The following is a 19666-nucleotide window of genomic DNA, read 5'->3' on the forward strand; positions in this document are numbered from 1 at the left end:
TCCCTTACCCAAATCCAACGACCCCTCCATATCTGGTAAATCCCCTAGGAGGACAAACCCTGTTGCACTCGAAAACCACATCTTACAGAATCCCTGTTTTCCTGTTTCCCACCCGAAAACTCCCCGTCATTCCTCTCCACGTCCCTCTGATTATTATTTCCTGCACTCCCAAAACACTACCATTCCCACAATCCCCCCATTCATTTCACAAACCCTACAAATTTCACCTTTCTCAGTTGACCAACCATTCCCTTTCTTATGACATCTTTTCCCCATCTTACCCCGTAAGATATCTAGAAACTCTACCCCAAACCCCTTTTCCAACCCGAACACTTTCTTACACTGTGAAAGACGGAATAACACCAGCGCCGTTTACCTGACATGTCGAAATACAAGGGTCAGGCAGAGTCAGGCAATTGACATTAACTACACACACCTGAAGGCCCTTTCTCTTCTCCACAGGGATAAAAGGCGGAGCACAAGAGCACACTACGAGCGAGGCCAACCACACAAGGCAACAGCTATTATGAACCGATAGTTCAAACGGAGAAGAAAGGGACCAAGACCTGAGGCGACAACAGGGAGGGAGGTGCCCTTGCACCTTTCAACCCAGTCCTGTGAAGCGTCCATGAAAGGAATCATAAGACCAGGATTTACAGCTGGTGTGCGACGTGGCAGATGTCAATGGTACATGGGGGCCTCGCGTGCAGATAGCCCAGGCAGGGAGGCACGCTGGCTGCTGTGGCAACGTCCTTGACTCCAGAGACAAGAAACGCCAGGGAGTTCAGCACAGCTGGTGAGTCGGAAGGAGCTGATAGTAAGCCGCACTGTGTTGAGCTGAAGGTTGCAAGAAGCCACATATTGTGAACACAAGAACTTGTGAACAAAGGACTTGATGGTTTTTGAACTTTTGGGAATCACAGTGAAGGGGCAGCTGCAGAGTGGTCAGGTGATGCAGGAGTGCTCATTCAAAGGACTCTGGCCGGTCCTTTGTTGAAACTACAGGAACCAAGAACCCTTGGGAAAAGCTGGTGTGAGGTGTCAATTGAAAGTCTTTGACACATTGAAAAGCAAAAGAAACTGTGTTAAAACAACTGTGTAAAGCCTGAATGGGGGCCGAGACCCGGTCTTAGGTAGAGGGAGGAGCCTAAGGGGTCTAAAGAGAATGTTTTGTGAGTAAGGCATGTGTGAACTTGACGGAGGGATGCAGAGAGAAAACTAGGAGAAGGGAACCCGGATTTCTGAGAACATTGTGAATATTGTGAACTAAGAGTACCAGAATGCCCTAGGAGGGGCCGACGTGAGGTGTCAGAGTGGTCTTACAAGGGTCGCGTCATATCCCTTGTACAATCGAAAGTCTCTGACCCATTGCCAAGAGAAAGCTAGGGGAAGGGAAACCACGATTTCCAATGAGATTGTGAACATTGTGTTAGAACGGCTATGTGAACCGGATAGAGGGATGCCAAGGGGAAAGCGAACGAGAGTGAATCCCGTACTGTGATAAAGCAACTTGAACTGTGTATCTGCCAAGTGTGAACCCGTTTGCGGGATGCCTGTGAATCGGGGTGAAGCCTAAAACACCCGAGAACATTGTGTAGACAAGAGCAAACCTGGCCGAGGGATGTCCACAGTGAATGATTGTTGAATTTGTGATTGAAAGGCGGTAGTGAACCCGATAGAGGGTGGCCAACTCTGAGAGAAGGATTGAAACCCGACAGAGGGGGATCCTAAGGCAAAAGGTGAGCGCCCAACATGGAAGATTTATTGAAGGAACTTTTTCTTTGTTTCAGCACTTTAGGTCCTGTGAGGTGAGAGACATTGTGTAACAGAGACCTGGCCACAGAAGGCCCAGATGATTTGGAACTGAACTGTAACCCTGTGCTGGTGAAACCCAGGAGTGTGCTGTGCTCAGAAGTCCTGCCTTGTCCAGTGCTTAAAACGTGGGGCAGGGAGACCCCAGCCATAGCATCCTGATTTATTATTTGCTGAACACTTCTTTCTTTTCTGGTGAACATTACCCCACACTATTTTGTAACTTAGCGGTAAGGATTGGCAATAGGTTTTTCTTCACATAGGCCCCTTTATTTGACAAGATGCCACAAGGACTGCCTTTTTATTATTTGATGGTCGTAGCTTGTTCCCATCTTAGATTTAGGTTTAGATTAGGCGTTTTTCTCACCCATTTTTACAGTTTAATAAACACCCTTGAACTGTGATCACTTTTGTTTGTCTTTACTTTTGCCACCATGAGTTCCTTACAGTACACATGTTGGAGAGAACAATCATGTTACATATAGAAACACGGTATTAACTTTCACTTAGTTCCATATAAAATGTACATCATTTTAACATACTCCCAAAACCTCTAGCAATCAACTAAAAATATATGCACAGTTTGGCCATCCACATTTACCTTGAGTTTTCTGATGAGCTTGTTTAAGCTTGAAATCCCAAAGACATACACCTACTGTTCTTGCACACGCTTTTAAGTTAGTGTCCTTGGCATACACCCATACGCATGATGCATGCATGTTTATTTAATCTACCAAGCATTAGCAATTGTCCTGTTCCTACATTTAGTCAACACAATTTATATGAAGAAAACAAAAACAACACACATGCCTTAGAAGTATGAAAAACACAAAAGGTGAAGCACACATGCATAACAAATGAATGAAGTAAGACAATGTAAGTGTAAATAACGGTTTAAAAATGTAACATCCTATAGATTTCTAAACTATTTACAAATAAATACAGTTGAGTACAAATAAAGTTACATTTACAAATCAATAAAGTTAGAATGCTTACAATGCATCATGAATATATAAATACATATGTCCAAAGTGTGTGGTTATGTTTTTCTCATTTTACAGAGAATACATCAAATCTGCCTGCGATTCAAGAAAATATGCCAGCAAGTGTGATTCTCCATGTGTCACAACTACAAGCCAAGAACTCAATACATTACCATGAGGATTGTACATGTCTTCATGGAATTTTTTTAATTACATTTACAAAAAGTATGCATTCAAAAACTAAAATATACCTATACACAATTTCTATTTTTTAATTTCATTTCAGCAGTAAAAAATTATCATGGTGAAAAGCTTAAAAAGGGGAAAAAAACATGAAAAATAACATAAGCAAAACACCCAGTAACACAAGCAAAAAACCCAGAAAAAAGACGGACACATTTTCAATACAAATGCAAGAGGAAAAAACAAATATTTGTGAGCAGAAAAGGTCATAAAGACAATACCATAGAAAGAATTGTATCTGTTCAACCTACCCTAAAAGCACATGATGTGGGACAAGATAAAGGTGATGCATCTTTTGGTACACTCTCCACACTTTCCTGTGGCCAACATCTATCCAAGGCAACTATGCCAGTTTACATTGAGAATAATATGGAGACAGCAGCTTTAACACCCAGTAATAAAGCATATGTTGCACCTTCACCATCTTTGGCCTATCTAAAGTCCCCATTACGAGAAGTACCAGTTAATTTAAAGCATAAAAGAAAGTAATTCAAATACTGCCTTGTTAGTATTTTACAAAACAAAAAAAGTACTTCAAAATGACAACTTGGAATTGCATGTTAGTAAGAATGTAAAACATTACTAAATAATATAAACCTGTAGAATGTGTTTGTATTAAAACAATGTAACTGATTAGTAAACTGGCAGTACTGCTAAATGAAAACGTGTTACTTAATGTTAATATAAATCAACAATTCAACCTATTAATAAACTACATCATATGTGTTTTTTAGAGTCTGCTAACCAGCTCTTTCTGCCAATGTCCACAGCTTCAACTAGCCCCTAAGATGATAGACAAAATACATCTGTGAATAGCAGTAATTTTGGGAGTAATCATGGCAATAGCCCACCTCAAACAGATTCTTCTCCTAAGACATCTAGAATTAATACAATTTAATGAAACAAAATAAAAAATTGGTCAATAGCATTAAAACATAATGTGCAATCTCCTTTAATTGAATCTAAAATATGCGCCAAATTGGCAACACATTCCAGTATGGTTTGTACTGATGTTACAAATGATAGTCAAGGGAACATAGCAAACATGTACTAACCTCTCGGTGCCTGCCTTTTTATAGGTCTGGCCTGCTTTGAAACTCTGCATTTCATTTTCAAAACGTAGTGCAAGTTATTTGCTCAATATAATTAGTGCAGTGATTTTATTCCATTTGCAAAATAAACATGAAGCAATATATTTTAAACAGGTTTTCAAAGACAAAAAAAACAGCAGTGCACAGACTACAAGTATTGCTATTTGCACCCCACCCACAAACAACACCCACAAAATGAAACATGTCCCACCCAATATCAATGTCACACAAATGTAACCATCCCTACAAAAATGGGAAATAATATCAGGTTGGAGATTGTGTAACTGCCAAATGTACCCACTATAAATGTCGAATGTGCAAATTCCTTTCTATCCTGCATCAAATGTAGTCATAATATTGCAGTAGGAGAAACAAATGCAACACCATGCCTGCAAAAATGAAAACACTGCAAATTAAGACATGCTGGAAAAAAGTGATTTATTACTCTACAAAATATAACAATTGTGTGTTATGCACGTCACGGGGTGGGGGGTGTGGATGTGTGTGTGTATATATTACACAGCCACTAGTTATGGTTAAGTTGCTGTTTCCATAGGAAGAGCACTTTTTGGGTGGCTTGTAACTTCGCTCCCCCTGGACGAATCCTCACCAATCTTTGCAAAAAAAGTATATAGGCCACTCCGAATTATTTTGCAAAGTTTGGTGAGGATTCATCTAGGGGGGAAAAGTTATAGGGGGGGGTCCCAAAATGTCTTTTTCCCATAGACTGAATGGGGGAAAAACTTTGCGCACGCCTACAGCCCAAACCGCTGCACGGGTTTTCACCAAATTTGCGGCAGGAGCAGGACTTGGTCCTGAAAGCGTGCTTTTGTAAATTTTAGTGGCAATCCGTCCAGTAGTTTTCTTTAAAACGACCAAAAAGTAGGTCTCAAAAAATTAATGATATCTATGTCCGCTCCGCTGTCACACTTCCATGTTCGCTCCGCGGACAACATACCGATTGGCTAAGGGGCTGGCGTTATGACCGTCGACACACAATGTCTCTGCCAATTGGTTGCAGCGATCCGTGATGAGCGTCAATGTGTGGATGCGCCCGACATCTTAGATCCGAAGACGGCGCGGTCGCCACCAGAGGCAAAATGTTGTTTCAGAAACCGTTTGCTCTCCTACAGTGCGTTGGGAAGGTTCACAGAGTAAGAGATGGGTTAAATAATGTACTTGTTTGGGCGGCAGGTGTTAATGATGTAGTCGCCATGCTTAATGCTGTTTAGGAAACTATTTTGATCTCCTACAGTGCTTGGGGAGGTTCAGAGAGTAAGAGATGGGTGAAATACTGTACTTGTTTGGGCGGCAGGTGTTAATGATCTATTCTCTATGGCCACCTTGTTCGGCATGTTTGTACATGCAGAAAATGAAGGGTTTAATAAGGGTAGTATTTCAGTCTGTGGTGTGAACAGGCACCTTGAAACTGTTCTAAGGACACGCGTGGTGTTAGCGACCATTGAAATTGAGTACATGTCGTTATTACATTATTTTTTCCTATGGGTGTGCTATTGATTAGTACGCCGCCATGGTTGTGACATGCTGCGGTGGTTGTGGCCAGGACCTAGAGTCTTGGATGCATGTCCGTAGGACGTAGGCCGAAGGCCATACTTCCAAGACTGTAGGCCCTGGCCACAACCACCGCAGCATTTGTCAGCAATGGATACACCTTTTTGGGTGCCTTATAACTGTGCACCCTTTGGACGAATCCTCACCAAAGTTTGCAAAAAAAATATATCTATGGAAAGTTTGGTGATGTTTGGTGCGGGGGGGGTTCTCAAAACATCTCTTTTCCCCTCAGACTGAATGGGGGGAAAAGTTTGTGCCCGCGAACATGTGACGCTTTCCCTGATTGGTTGTAGAACAGCGTAAAGTACTTTAGCTTTCTTCGGTGCCCCTGCTATCTTTTATTCATATTTTGGTGTACGCGGACATTGCCAGAAACACATAAAAAACAAGACAGCATTGCACCTGTCATACTTCTGTGATACTGTTTCAGAAGGTGACCTTTGAGGGGGGTAGGCTGGGATAATGGAGCACAAACTGAAAAAGTGGAGTTTTCTTGTCACCAAAGTCGTACGTTTAAATGGAAGTTAGTGCTCACTGTACCACGACCAATTAGTGTGTGCGGGTTAAAATGTTTTTGGAATTATATTGCCCTCAGACTGGCGACCTAAGTTTTGAAAACTAAGGCCACCATCTGCAGGATTTCTTTGCTGGAAACATCGATTCTGTAGGTGTATGGGAGTAGCGGTTCTCATAATTGGATTTCAATATGTTGATGCAAAGTAAAAATGTATTTGGCTTCTGAGTGAAGGTCACATGAGTTGCTTTTTTGTTTGGACGCTCAATACGCCCGCGCATCCGAGTGAATTTATAAGGGGCAATTGGTTTTTGACCTTGAGCGAAAGGGAAAGCTTTGAAGAAATTCACGAAATGAAAGGGTCGAAAAAAAATAGCAATTGATAAGGTTATGTTTTCAAAAGTTTGTAAGGGACATGCAATATCAGTGCACGAAAAATCTTCGATGCAAACACATTGGTGTCTGACTTGAAGAAAAAAAATGGAGGCAGTAAATATTATGTAAGTTTACTTTTGCCCACTCTACAGCGAACCGCAATTTATTTTTACATTACCGAAAATCTAATTGTGCCAATATAACTGACGTATTATCTTTCTGTGCTGTTACATTTTTCCTGTAATATTGCAGAGTGCACAGGTTCCGCTTTTGTAGGGTATGACTACACTCATACTTTTTTAGAATTAATATTTTTGTTTGAAACGTTATGTTTGCCCACATAGCTTTGTGTATCAGTTTGCACGTTCTTTTCGTCTTGTTTTGCAATCACGAGACGTAATATTTTTTTAATTGTCCATTCATTTTGCTTTCATAACTGCCTTATCGTCTTCCTGTGTAGTTGGCATTTATTTCTTCTCTTACGGTGCATGCAGAATCTCAGCGTTTGTATCCTTTTACTATAGGTACACATGGTCATTAGTAACATTTCAGTAAAATGTCATGTTTGAACAGTTACATTTGTGTATTACTTTGAACATTTTTTGTGTCTTTTAAAAACAAAATTGGTAGAGGTTGGTTATTGACACATATTTTCTGTAACGTTTCCCGCCCAGGTACATATTGCTGTACTGTCCGTGCCATGGCTTTCAGATGCCGAGTGACGGCTTTTTCGGCCGACAAATACAATTGCTCGTGAGCGGTTGCCTGTCCATAACAATTATGTGGAATGACACTCTAAGTCCGCTTTGTTCGTACGCTGAACTCGCTATTCGGAGCAACATCACATCATTTATGGTGCTGTAGGCTCAAGCTCATGGCGCCTTCTTGGAAATCTCTGTGTAAACAAAGCGGCTGCTTTAACCAAGAACCCAACATTTTTGTATGGGAAAAAAACAACGTGTTCCTCATGTTTAACATTTGCAACGTCGCTCTTACAAACATTGTTATCATTGCATTGAAAATGGAATTACTCCGATGGTCTCTGACAGTTTGTTGTTAAATAAACCTACTTTACGAACTCTAAAATGTTCACGTTTTCTTTTACAGTCCAGTTTATTATTTCGAAATGTAAGTTATTAGATTGTACGTCGCTGTATATTTATTTACAGGTTCTGCGTTACGTCACGTACTTGTGCTTTTTGCAGCCTACCATGTAAAGGGAAGAGGGACTATGTATGAAATAACCGCCTTCCCTTTCTATGATGGCCATCTTGAAAAAGGATTTTCATTTGTAATCCGACTTGCCAAAGCCGCCCCAGATTATAACAAGTAATCCTCCTTTTTAGTAGCACAGGTTACTGCTTTGCAAATTTAGACTATTACTGGCAAAGATTATTGTGTCTATGCATTTTACTGGGAAATATGCAATAATTGGAGTGTATGCAATTTTTTTAAAAATGTTATTTACACTGTGAAAGGTCGCTATGAACGCATTATTCATTTTGTTTACGGGTGGCTTTATTTTTTGGTACGGCAGGTAATAAGGCAATGAGCAAAGAGGCAACAAATGATAATATGGGTCGGTAGATGGACTGCGTCAACCTTTGTGCGTTTGTTATTTGCAAGGTAGCGGCACTGTTTCTCATGCTTCTTCATCACAGCAATGCTGCTGTTTCTTAGGGAGGAAGGATGCTTTTAGCTGATGTGATTTTCAGATAAGTACAACTTTTGCTAAAGATATATAATGTGTAGTGCATTTGTAATCGCTGCATACCAATATGTGTTGGCGTTGTGTACGGGAAATGTTGAAGGTGGACGTTCCTACATCAATATAAAATCTATTTCCACACTGTCCACGAGGCATAGATTTTACTGTTAAGTGTGTACTGATTCTGGGACATGTCACCGTGCTGTACACCCACATATTGTCCTGTGGCATTCTTTGCAAGGTGTATACTGTTTAGGAAAAGACCCTTGCTAAATGGGCCGTTATGATTTCGTTGCCCTACTGAAAACCTGTGACATTCAGTACAACATTTTTTTATTAACAAGACGTTATACTTAAATTGACCTACTAAAAACCCGTAAAATTCACTCAAAACAAACTTTGTTAAGGGGACGTTAAGGTTAAGTTGCACTACTAAAAACCTATGCAATTCACTAAAAACACTTTACAAACGTGCCATTATGGTTCAAAGTAAAACCGAAAAACCCCTGAAATTCGCCAGTTATGGTAGGCTAAGCAACCATATGATATGATATGATATATGATATGATATGGCATTTATAACGCGCCTATACACAATTGTTTCACAAGGTAGGAATACCTGCCCTCACCACTGTGCACTGCTAACTCTAACACCCAGGACCTGAAAGATGGCATCAAAAATGTCATTGAGGACTTCACTGATGATATCACATGTGTAGCCCCTTTGTTTTTGTTCACTGCGATATATTTATATTTCAGTAAAAAAACTTTGTAAAAGGGACGTTATGGTTCAAAGTAAAACCGACAAACACTTCACATTCGCTAGTTATGGTAAGCTAAGCAACACTAACTCATACCACCTAAGTGCATTGCCAGGACATCAAAGATGACATCACAGCATAGCGCAGCATCCGCTTTTTTCTTCAAAAGGAGCCGCAGACTTTTGTTCCTGACAGCCCAGGAACAATTCAAGCACTGTGAAGCCACAGTTCCAGCTCTCAGCGACGGACTTGCCACACATGTGGTTGGAGGAACCATTACCATCGGAGGGTGGAGGTGCATCCATTCATTGTGGTAGGTCCAAAACTGTTTGAACTGGGTTACTGTTTTTCCCACTGAAAAAAGCTTCACTTTAACTGGGCTTCCGTTTAAAGGATTGTTTTCCAAGTATTTTTGCCTATAGAAAACCTTGCATGGGAAGTGAAAATTATCTCTCTGGAGAGACAGATAACCATTGTCAGACATCTTAAACGACAATATGTCTACACAAAAGGACAGAGAAAATGCACGTAAGGAGCAAGCAGTGTTGTTATTTTGTGAAAAGCAAACCCGCGCTACTACAAATAAGCCCATCAGTAAACCACCCGATACTCAGTGCAATGAAGAAGTGAGACTTCTCAGAGAATTGGAAAAGCTCCAAAGAAGGGAGATTAGTAAATGGTGGGAAGAGTATTCGTTGCAGAACTATGTTGACGTGGGACGGACCCCGAGAGGCTTACGAATATTAACAGCACTGACTTTTGAAGAACAGGACCCCGTTATGCTGGAAGAATGGGGTGAATCAAGCAACAGGTGCTCGGTGACATTCCTTAACATTTTAATAAAATATGCAAAGATTGACCGTCAAAAAGCATTGTCTAAAATACAAGAGATTGAAGATCAACTCAAGGATACCAATCAAAGCGAACAAGGAAAAGCCATTCGAATGACTATGGAAAAGGGGCTCAAAACATTTGAGGAAGAAATTAAGTTGCGGAAACAACGGAAATTCCTCCGAGACAAGGAGGATTATGAAAAAGGGAGGGTGCTCACATTTGCCAACAGGTTTGACACTTTGAGAAAAACACTTCCAATAATAACATCTAATGCAGAGAGCGCAGCATTAAGTGTACCATCATCCTCTGATGTAGACTCTACAGAGAGTGAAAATGAACAGCCCCAAAGAAAGCTGAATTTTTTAGAAGTGATGAGACTCTTAGGAATGGATGGCAGAAGCAGCAACAACAGCAAAAAAACAAGAGGAAGAGGACAGGGAAAATCGACCAAGTCGCAAGGAACAAGAAAACAAGGAGGAGCAATCGCCTCAGATGCCACAGCAATAGACACGACAGACAGACAAACACGCTCTGGGACAAATAATTGATGGCAATACAAAGCAAATCACCAGACATGTCCATTATCAATTTAACATCACATGACTTTTCGTTGGAAGAACAAAAGGTGTTAAAGATTGGCCTGAATTATTGCCCCTCTTCCTCCTATAACTACGCAGAAACAAGTATAGACTTTGGCAGATATATGCATAAGATTCGTTTGAAATAATTCTTCACCATCAACTCTCCAAAAACCAAGGATGATGAACCACGATCTGGATATACCCCCTTGGTTATAGAAGATATACATGTATTACGAGATCTCATACATCTAGAAACCGAATGGCAAGAAAATGAAGATATAAGTGATCCCCAATGGGACCTTATGAATATTTGCACTGACTGGCCCTGTAAGAGTAATCTTAAACTAAAATCACTCTTCAATCCCGGGGGAAACATTGAGGCCTTCCAAGATCTGGTTATTAATGACCTTAAGAAGTTTAGAAAAACCAAAATCGACGTCCAAAATAATCTTACTTGCCGAGAGCAGGAGATCCTGTCCAGCATGTGCACATTGGAAGACTATGTCATTAAACCTTCTGACAAAGGTTCTAACAGTCATAATGAATCGTTCTGATTACATTATCGAAGCTAATAGACAACTGAAGGATCCAAAATGCTACAGGTTGCTGGATATGGACCCTACAGCAGAAATGAGCAACAAACTTTTTGAGTTATTGATGAAATGGAAAGAGAAAGGCCTATTGGAAGAAGATATGTGTAAATATCTGCATCCCAAGTTTCCGGTGATGCCCACAATTTACCTCTTGCCTAAAGTCCATAAAAATAAAACAATAACACCAGGGAGACCCATAGTAACTTTATGTGGGGCACTTCTTGAAAACGTGTCAAAACTAATAGATGAAACACTGATAAAATTTGTTACCAGTTTACTGTCATATTTACGAGACACAAAGGACTTCCTCAACAAAATAGACGGTATACCATGGGAAAAAACCTACCTACTAGCAACATTAGTATGGTCTCTCTATACACATCAATTAAACACACAGATGGACTGAAGTCCTGTGAGTATTTCTTAAAAACCAAATCATTGAATTACTTGGAACATGGCAAGATGATTTTAGAGATGATCAACCTTTGCTTAACTAACAACAGTTTTTTATTTGACAACAACTTTACACCCAGTTGCAAGGAACAGCCATGGGAACCACATTTGCCCTTTCATACGCAAATTTAACGATGGGGTGGTGGCAGAAGTTTGCAGTGTGAGTCCCCTCAAATAGTCACCAAACGGACAAAGTTGCCCTTTAGTTACGTTACATAGACGATCTATTTGTAATTTGGGATGGACCCACAGATGAATGGTTGGAGTTTGTCAAGTCACTCAACGTAAATGAATATAATCTGCAGTTCACTGAGTGCCACAGCAAGACCGCCATTGTCTATTTAGACATTCTTGTAACTGTGGCACAGGACGGTCTAGTGACTGAACTTTATCGCAAACCCACAAGCTCCAACACACCTCTGAATGCCAAAAGTAACCACCCCACTGCTTTAAAGTGGAGCATTCCCTATGGTGAATTTATTCGCATTAGGCAGAATTGTTCCCAACTGGAAACTTATGACAAGGAATGTAGAATTATGGCCCTGAGGTTTCAACAAATAGACTATCCCAAGAAAGTGTTGGAAAAAGCGTATTTCAAAGCACGACAAAAGGATCGCTCTATCCTATTGATGCTCAAAGTCCAAACCGAAACTGAAAAGGAAGAAACAGACACGCGACTAATCTTGATATTCAGTAAAGTTTCAAAGCACATTCGCCATATAATACATAAACACTGGCATGTACTTAAGCAAGGTGAGCATCTGGGGAGTACTTTTGGCTCTAATATTAATATCACCTATAGGCGCTCAACCTTCCTGAAGGATAGCCTGGTATCAAGTTATACGAGTCCCAGAACCTCACAAGCAGTCCCGAGCTGGTTAAGTGTAAATTCAGAAGGCTTCCAAAAGTGCACAAAATGTAAGGCATGCAAGTTCGCTAAAAACATCAAAAATTACCAACATCCTGTATTACATAATAATGTGATTATAAAATCGAGGATTACATGTGAAACAGAGTATGTTGTGTATGTGCTTACCTGCCCGTGCGACAAATGGTATGTGGGGAGTACGATCGGCAAAATGAAACTCAGGATATTACAACATATAAGAGCTATCAAAAATGTCGACCCTACATATCCAATGGCCCTACATTTCCAAGAGAAGCACGGAGGCAAACTAGAAGGCTTTGGGTACTTTGGTATACATACCATCCCAGAAACGGCAAGGGGAGGAAATCCGGAGCTCTTTCTTAGACAATCGGAAACCAGATATATTCTAGACTTTGAGACCAAGAAACCGAAAGGCCATAACCTAGATGAAGAACTATATACCTTTTTAAGCACTTAAGCAGTCCAAGCTGTAATCGAAGTAATTTTATGCATGGACTTTTAAGAAGATCCCAGATTCCTACATGACTTTAAGAGTTCCTGTGTTTCTATTAGCATGTGTGTGTTTTTAGATAGTTATCTTATTATAACAATTGCACAACTAGCCTTGAGTCAACTTATATGCAAGCGTTCTTGTTGTATATTGAAGTTTGCTTGCAGTGGTCACAGGAAAAAAGCTTTTTACAAGCATTAAGGATAGAAGGTCTATTAATTCAATATTTTACTTCTGAGAAGGAAATTGAATGTATCTTAGACTATTTCCTTTCCTTCTGCTCTTTTTTATGTCTCACCTTTTTCTCTTCTTAGGGTGAGCAACACATTTTTTGTTGAAACATTAATAAACACAGGGAAACTAACAGTTGTATGTACATTCTTCCTCCAGTCCTTTTCTACTATTGTTTAGATTTAACTTTCTGGTCGGCAACATTACTTAGGGGTTCCTTTTAGAAATTAATGTTTTATGACGGTATGATAATGTCTTTTATTGATGTGAAGTATTTATAACTCATGTAGTAGGCAGTGATTGATATGTATTTTTAAAGTACAGAATTTACATGCACTAAGCACTTTATTTATTCTGACATAAGGAATACTATTGCGAGGTTGCTAATTGCACGTTGCACTTTACCAACAGTGAGTTGTATTCTTTGGCTGCTAATTGCACATAGCACTTTATCAACATTAAGTTGAATATTACATGTTTGCACAGCTAGTAGGAATAAGCATTTGCACTTTAGTAGGTAATCCTTATACATATGAATCTAAGCATACAAATACTATGTGCACTATGCATTTTACTTTGAATACTATGTTATCTTGTTAACATTGATACCGTTGATAAATACATATTAACTGCTTACATAGCAATAGTGCACCCTATAGAGTTAAGCTTTAAGCTTTTTGAAAAGGAGCGCACGCAAAAGGTAAACCTAGCCATTAATCTGAAGTGAGGTTCACTTTGAAACACTCGCATATGAGCAAATAAGGATTGCCCACCATTTGTAGAATAACTATCTGCCAATGACAAAGTCTGTTATATAAATATGCCTGAATGAGATTTTTTGCATCCGGTTTAAATACGGCAAAAAGACATAATGTTAATCTGTTTAAAATACCTGATTTACAAGCATGTTTTGCTTTGCTATCGTGGCGAATTTTGTTGCAAACACCAATCAAACATGGCAGATTTTAATTACAGACTTGTTTGGAGGAATATACGACTCTCCATATTACAACCATATAGACTATGTCAGCTTAAAAGTCCTTCCTTTGTGTTTCCCACCCTCAACGTGAACAAGCGGTCTGTTACCGCGAAAGACGTCGTTTTTCGTGATATTTCCTGTCCTGGACATTATATTAATTAAAGTACATTTTTTGCCTGACAACCTACTGTTTCCTGCTTCTGTGTTCTGCGAAGATGACTGGCCGCAAACTGCTTCTCGGAGTGCCCTCCACCTTTCCTGCACCTTGGTACAGGGACTTTTAGATATATATAACGTTCCCAACGCGCACAGACACTTTGGGAGAGCCAAATTTCGATGGCTTTTAAATTTTTGTGCCACTTTTTCGCTTTTTTTTTAATGCATCAATAAAGACTATTATTCTTCTTTAACATTGGTGTTCGGACTTCGCTAATTTTTGTGATGTGAAGAGTGCTACTCACCCTGCCTGATGTCATCAGTGCTTTGAAGATAAATATATATATATGCATATATATATATATATTACACAGCCACTCTAGGCTTATAACTTCGCTCTCCCTGGACGAATCCTCACCAAACTTTGCAAAAAAAGTATATGGGTCACTCTTTTTTGCAAAGTTTGGTGAGGTCTGGTCCAAGGGGGGAAGAGTTAAAGGGGGGGGGCTCAAAACTTCTTTCTTTCCCATAGACTGAATGGGGGGGAACAAATTTGCTCACACCTACAGCCCAAACCGCTGGATGGATTTTCACCAAATCCATCCAGTAGTTTTTTTTTAAAGGACCAAAAAGTAGGTCAAAAGAATTTGTGATATCTATGTTCGGTTCGCGGACACACTTTCCTGTTCGCTCCGCGGACAGGGTCCCGATTGGCTGGGTGATGCGCGTCGTGTCCGTGGACATTGGACGCGTTCGCTGATTGGGTGGTTGAGAGCGTGTGGTGCGTCAGATTTCCTGGGCACGCCCGCCATCTTGTATTCGCGGACATCCACGGACAGCGCAGTGAAACTTGGTGGAAAAATATTATTTAGTGAATTGTGTTGGCGTGTAAGACTGTTTGGGGAGGGTGGGGGAGTAAGAGATGGGTTAAATGTTGTATTTATTTCGGTGGCAGGCACCCCTGTTGTGTTCGTTCTGACCGCGGACAACACGGGGTGTCCTGAAATGTTCGTAAATAACAAAATGGGGGTGTCCTGAGGACGCTATACCTGTTCGTACTATTCGTAGGCAAGTTGAAACTGTTCTAAGAACACATCATGTGTCCTTGGATGTTCGTAAATAAATGAAATGAGGGTGTTCTGAGAACGGTAGACCTGTCCGTATTGTTCTCAAGCAAGTTGAAACTTTCCTAAGAACACAAGTGGTGTCCTGAAATGTTCGGAGATAAACAAAATGGGGGTGTCCTGAGGACGCTGTCTGTATTGTTCGTAGGGAAGTTGAAATTGTTCCAAGTACATGTGTCCTGGGATGTTCGTAAATAAACAAAATGGGGGTGTCTTGTGGACGCTATACCTGTCCATACTGCTCGTATGCAAGTTGAAATTGTTCTAATAACACATCAAGTTTCCTGGAATGTTCGTAAATAAACAAAATGGGGGTGTTCTGAAGACGCTAGACCTGTCCATATTGTTCGCAAGCAAGCTGAAACTGTTCCAAGAACACACGCGGTGTTCTGAAATGTTCGTAAATAAATGAAATGGGGGTGTCCTTAGGACGCTATACCTGTCCGTACTGTTCGCAGGCAAGTTGAAAATGTTCTAAGAACACTCATAATGTTCGCGGACATTAAAAGTGCCCATATGGCATAGTTAAAATGTTTGACTCTATGGGTGTGATATGCTGCGGTGGTTGTGGCCAGAGCATATCACACCCACAGTGGCTTATAACTTTGGGACCCAAGAACAAATTTATAAGCAATGAAGTTATAAGCCAGTATGAGTGTGATATGCTGTGGTGGTTGTGGGCAGAGCCTAGAGTATTGGGTGCATGGACAAGACCAAATTTATAAGCTCTGAAGTTATAAGCTACTATGGGTGTGATATGCTGCGGTGGTTGTGGCCAGGGCCTAGAGTGTTGGGTGCATGGCCAAGACCAAATTTATAAGCACTGAAGTTATAAGTCATTACGGGTGTGATTTGCTGCGATGGTTGTACTTATTGTAATATACTTACTGTTTGGTTTAGTAACTGGAGTACATATATTTCTTGTTAATTTCCTTGATAAAAGAAAAGATCATGTTAGTATTGGTATTTTGTAATGACTTATAACATTGAATAATCAACATTTTTTTTTTTACCCTCATATTTAGTAGATTACAAACCAGTGTACTGTGCAGTTTCTGTGTTTGTTGCTAAAATCATTAGGTCTGTGAAAAAAAAAAATCCATGTTGGATTAAAAAAAACCTTTTTTGTTACGCTACGGTCTGTTTGTTTGTTTTCGGTGTTTACTTGTTGTTTCTGGCTAATGTTCTATATGTTGGCTTGTTGCAGATTTTTGGAGCAGTAATATACCTGTTGGCATATTCTGTCTATTTTTTGTTATAATGAAATGGTATTCATTTATCTGTTTGGATATTGTAAAATCTTGGGGCAGTTAGATACCAGTTGGCGTATTCTAACTGGCTATTTTATGTTATAATGTAGTGTTATTGATTTATCTGGTTGGTTATTGAAAATCTTGGGGCACTTAGATACCAGTTGGCGTATTCTGTTTATTTTTTGATATAATTTAGTGGTATTCATTTATCTGTTTAGTTTTTGTAGAATCTTGGGGCAGTTAGATACCTGTTAGCATATTCTAACTGTTTATTGTTTGATATAATTTAGTGGTATTCATTTATCTGTTTAGGGGTTGTAGAATCTCGGGGCAGTTAGATAGCTGTTGGCATATTCTAACAGTTTATAGTTTTTTAATAGAAGTTTTGTTAATGTTCAAGTACAGATTAGTTAATAAATTTTGGTTTTAAGAACATTAAATAAGCGTTTGTAAGATTTGCTGGTAATCTCCGCTTTAGAGTAATGGTACTATCATTACATTCGAACCATCAACATTTATTTTATATATGCAGTATAGTGACCTGAATTGGTTGTGGCTCCTGTGTGGTAGATTATACCTATTATTGTGAAAGTTTTCTTACCAAGTGATACTTGACCATGTGTGAATCCAGTCAGCTTGCAGTTGTTTTTTGTACCATCTGCATTGTAACGTAGAAGCATTAGTATTACGTATTTACTATGTGTTTGTATTAGTAAGGTGGAGCGATTATCCGAATTGAAGGTAGTACATAATCTACCATGGTTTGCATTTTGTACAAGTTGCTGAAATGGAACGGATTCACAATTAGGTATTGATACATACATGAAGCGTTCATTAGGGATTTGTTCTTGTGTCACATTGTTGCAGAGAGTGCATGTATGTTTCCACATGTATGAAATCAGGAAGATTTCATTAATATGTATGTTTTTGTTTTCCAGTACTTGTAGTAAGTACATTAGAAATTCTTGTGGATCTTCCTGTGAGTTTATAGTGAATTTCACCATTCCAGCACAGTAGTCCAATTGTTGTCTTATTCCATGAACACTATACTTGTTGTCAGGATTGCTTGTTGCGTTTCTATGAAGTACTAACATTTGCAAACACAATTGGTCTGTACTGTGCAAGTAAATGTTGTCAACAATTGGTGGTAATTGAAATAGAATATTCATTGCTACATTTGCGTAGCAATTTACACCAGTTATATTTGAAAGTTTAAATGGACCAGATAGTTCTGTATCCGAGTGCTTTTTTGGAGTTTGGCTTCCTTCTTTGAAGACGTACCTGGTTTACTTTCCCTAATAGGTTCTTTTTTGCTTGTGGTACTTGATGAAGTATTCGTTTTTTTACTCTCTTTGGAGGGTTTGCAGTGACATCCTGTTGCATTTCTGTTTGATTTAGTTTTGTTTTACAACGTTTTACTTTTTGTGGAACAGGATATGTTTTTAGATGGGGGTGTATAGAGAACGAAGTCTATTGTATTCTAAAATGCAAGGAATATCAGCGTTTACTTTACTTGCATCAAAGTTGATTAGAAATAGACCATCAAGTGTACGTAAGCGTGATAGTGCTACGAAGCTCATGCCTTCTTTAAAGACTGTGTTACCAATATCTATCAATGGTTTGACTAGGGTAAGACCTTGTGATTTATGAATGGTGACTGCGTATGCAAGAGTCAGAGAAAATTGTTCTCTGCGTACATACATGTCTTTGAAGCGAAGGAATCGAGCTGTTGAGCGTCCTATCCTTTTCACTTCTGAAAGTTTCTCAAAGAGAATATTGACAAACTGAATGTTGATGTCACGTGGGTATGTTTGAAAGCCATCAACTGTACCCAGTGCTCCATTAACTAGTCCTTGATCCACGTCGAGGTTACGTTTAAGCATTACTCTACAATTTAAGGATAATTTTAATATTCTTTCCAATCCAGCTGTGTTGGAGATTGAACTTTCTAAATTATTTAGTCTTGTTGTGGCTTGCTCACACATGGGTAGTGTCATACCATGTATGTCTAGTTTGTCTGTGGTGCTAATTTCAATTATTGGTTGCATTTCTTTTTTTAACATTGTTTCATTGAATTTGAAACAGCTTGCAAGAGCTGGCATTAAGGCCAAACAATTGACATTTTTGTGCGCTAATTGTTCCATAACATCCATAGCACATGCATTATCGCCATAAAGTGCATGAATGTGCCGGGTTTTCAATATTGCTTGTGCTTCTTGAGATAGTATACCAACTCTAATGCTTTTTAAGATGTTGGCATAAGTGAGATCTGTATAGTACAGTTTCTAGACTAGATTTCTTATAGTTGAATGATGTGTTGATATCATTTTGATATGATGGAAGGTGTTTTTGCAAGTAGGTCCTGAAATGCAGCCCAATGAATGTCCTTGTAGTCCTGTATACTTGTGCACTGGACAGGTATCCATATTTTGCAGTAGTTTAATTTTAATTTTGTCTTTGCCTTTCACATACTGATTGAGGAATTGGCGTAAAGACTTGAAAGATTTTTTGGGAATGTTACACATTGACGTGCATGGCCATTTGTATACTAGACGTTCTGGTTCAGTTGAAGTGAGAGGTAATTCTAAGTTTTCTGGGGATATTTTTGTAAGCAGTATTTCTTGTTCCATTATGGTATTATTAACTTTTTCATAACCTCATCCAGTGCTATGTATGGCAATTGTATTTGTTTGCTTTTGTTTGTATGCTTCTTCATTAAAATATGGTTCTGTGCTTGTAGTGTGACTCCACTCACCTCCACAAATATTTAAAGAAGTTTCGTTTATTGAGAAGTCTTTTTTGTAATTTAGTCATTAGTTTTGTTAGTGGTTTCATTTTGTTTAACCCTAAAATAAATAACTTTCTTTTGAGAAGGATTGCACGGTCTATCAAAGCTTCTAAGATTAATTTCCTACGGTAGGTTTTAAGGGTTGTGCATGATTTCTCTCCTGTTTTTATAAGATTTTGAAGGACTCTGTGGCGGAACATTTTTGCTAAAATACTGTTTTTGGTATGCTTACTTGG

At 39.3% G+C, this 19666-nt stretch overlaps 1 protein-coding gene across 4 annotated transcripts in view; it reads right to left on the minus strand.

The window, feature by feature from the left end:
- The window catches only part of LOC138523933 (IST1 homolog), a 433705-nt gene that overhangs the window by 333530 nt on the left and 80509 nt on the right, over positions 1–19666 (minus strand). The gene's annotated exons all lie outside the window — the stretch shown is intronic.

This window comes from Ambystoma mexicanum, chromosome 1q, assembly GCF_040938575.1.
Source record: "Ambystoma mexicanum isolate Mex_15411 chromosome 1q, UKY_AmexF1_1, whole genome shotgun sequence".
Lineage (NCBI taxonomy): Eukaryota > Metazoa > Chordata > Amphibia > Caudata > Ambystomatidae > Ambystoma > Ambystoma mexicanum.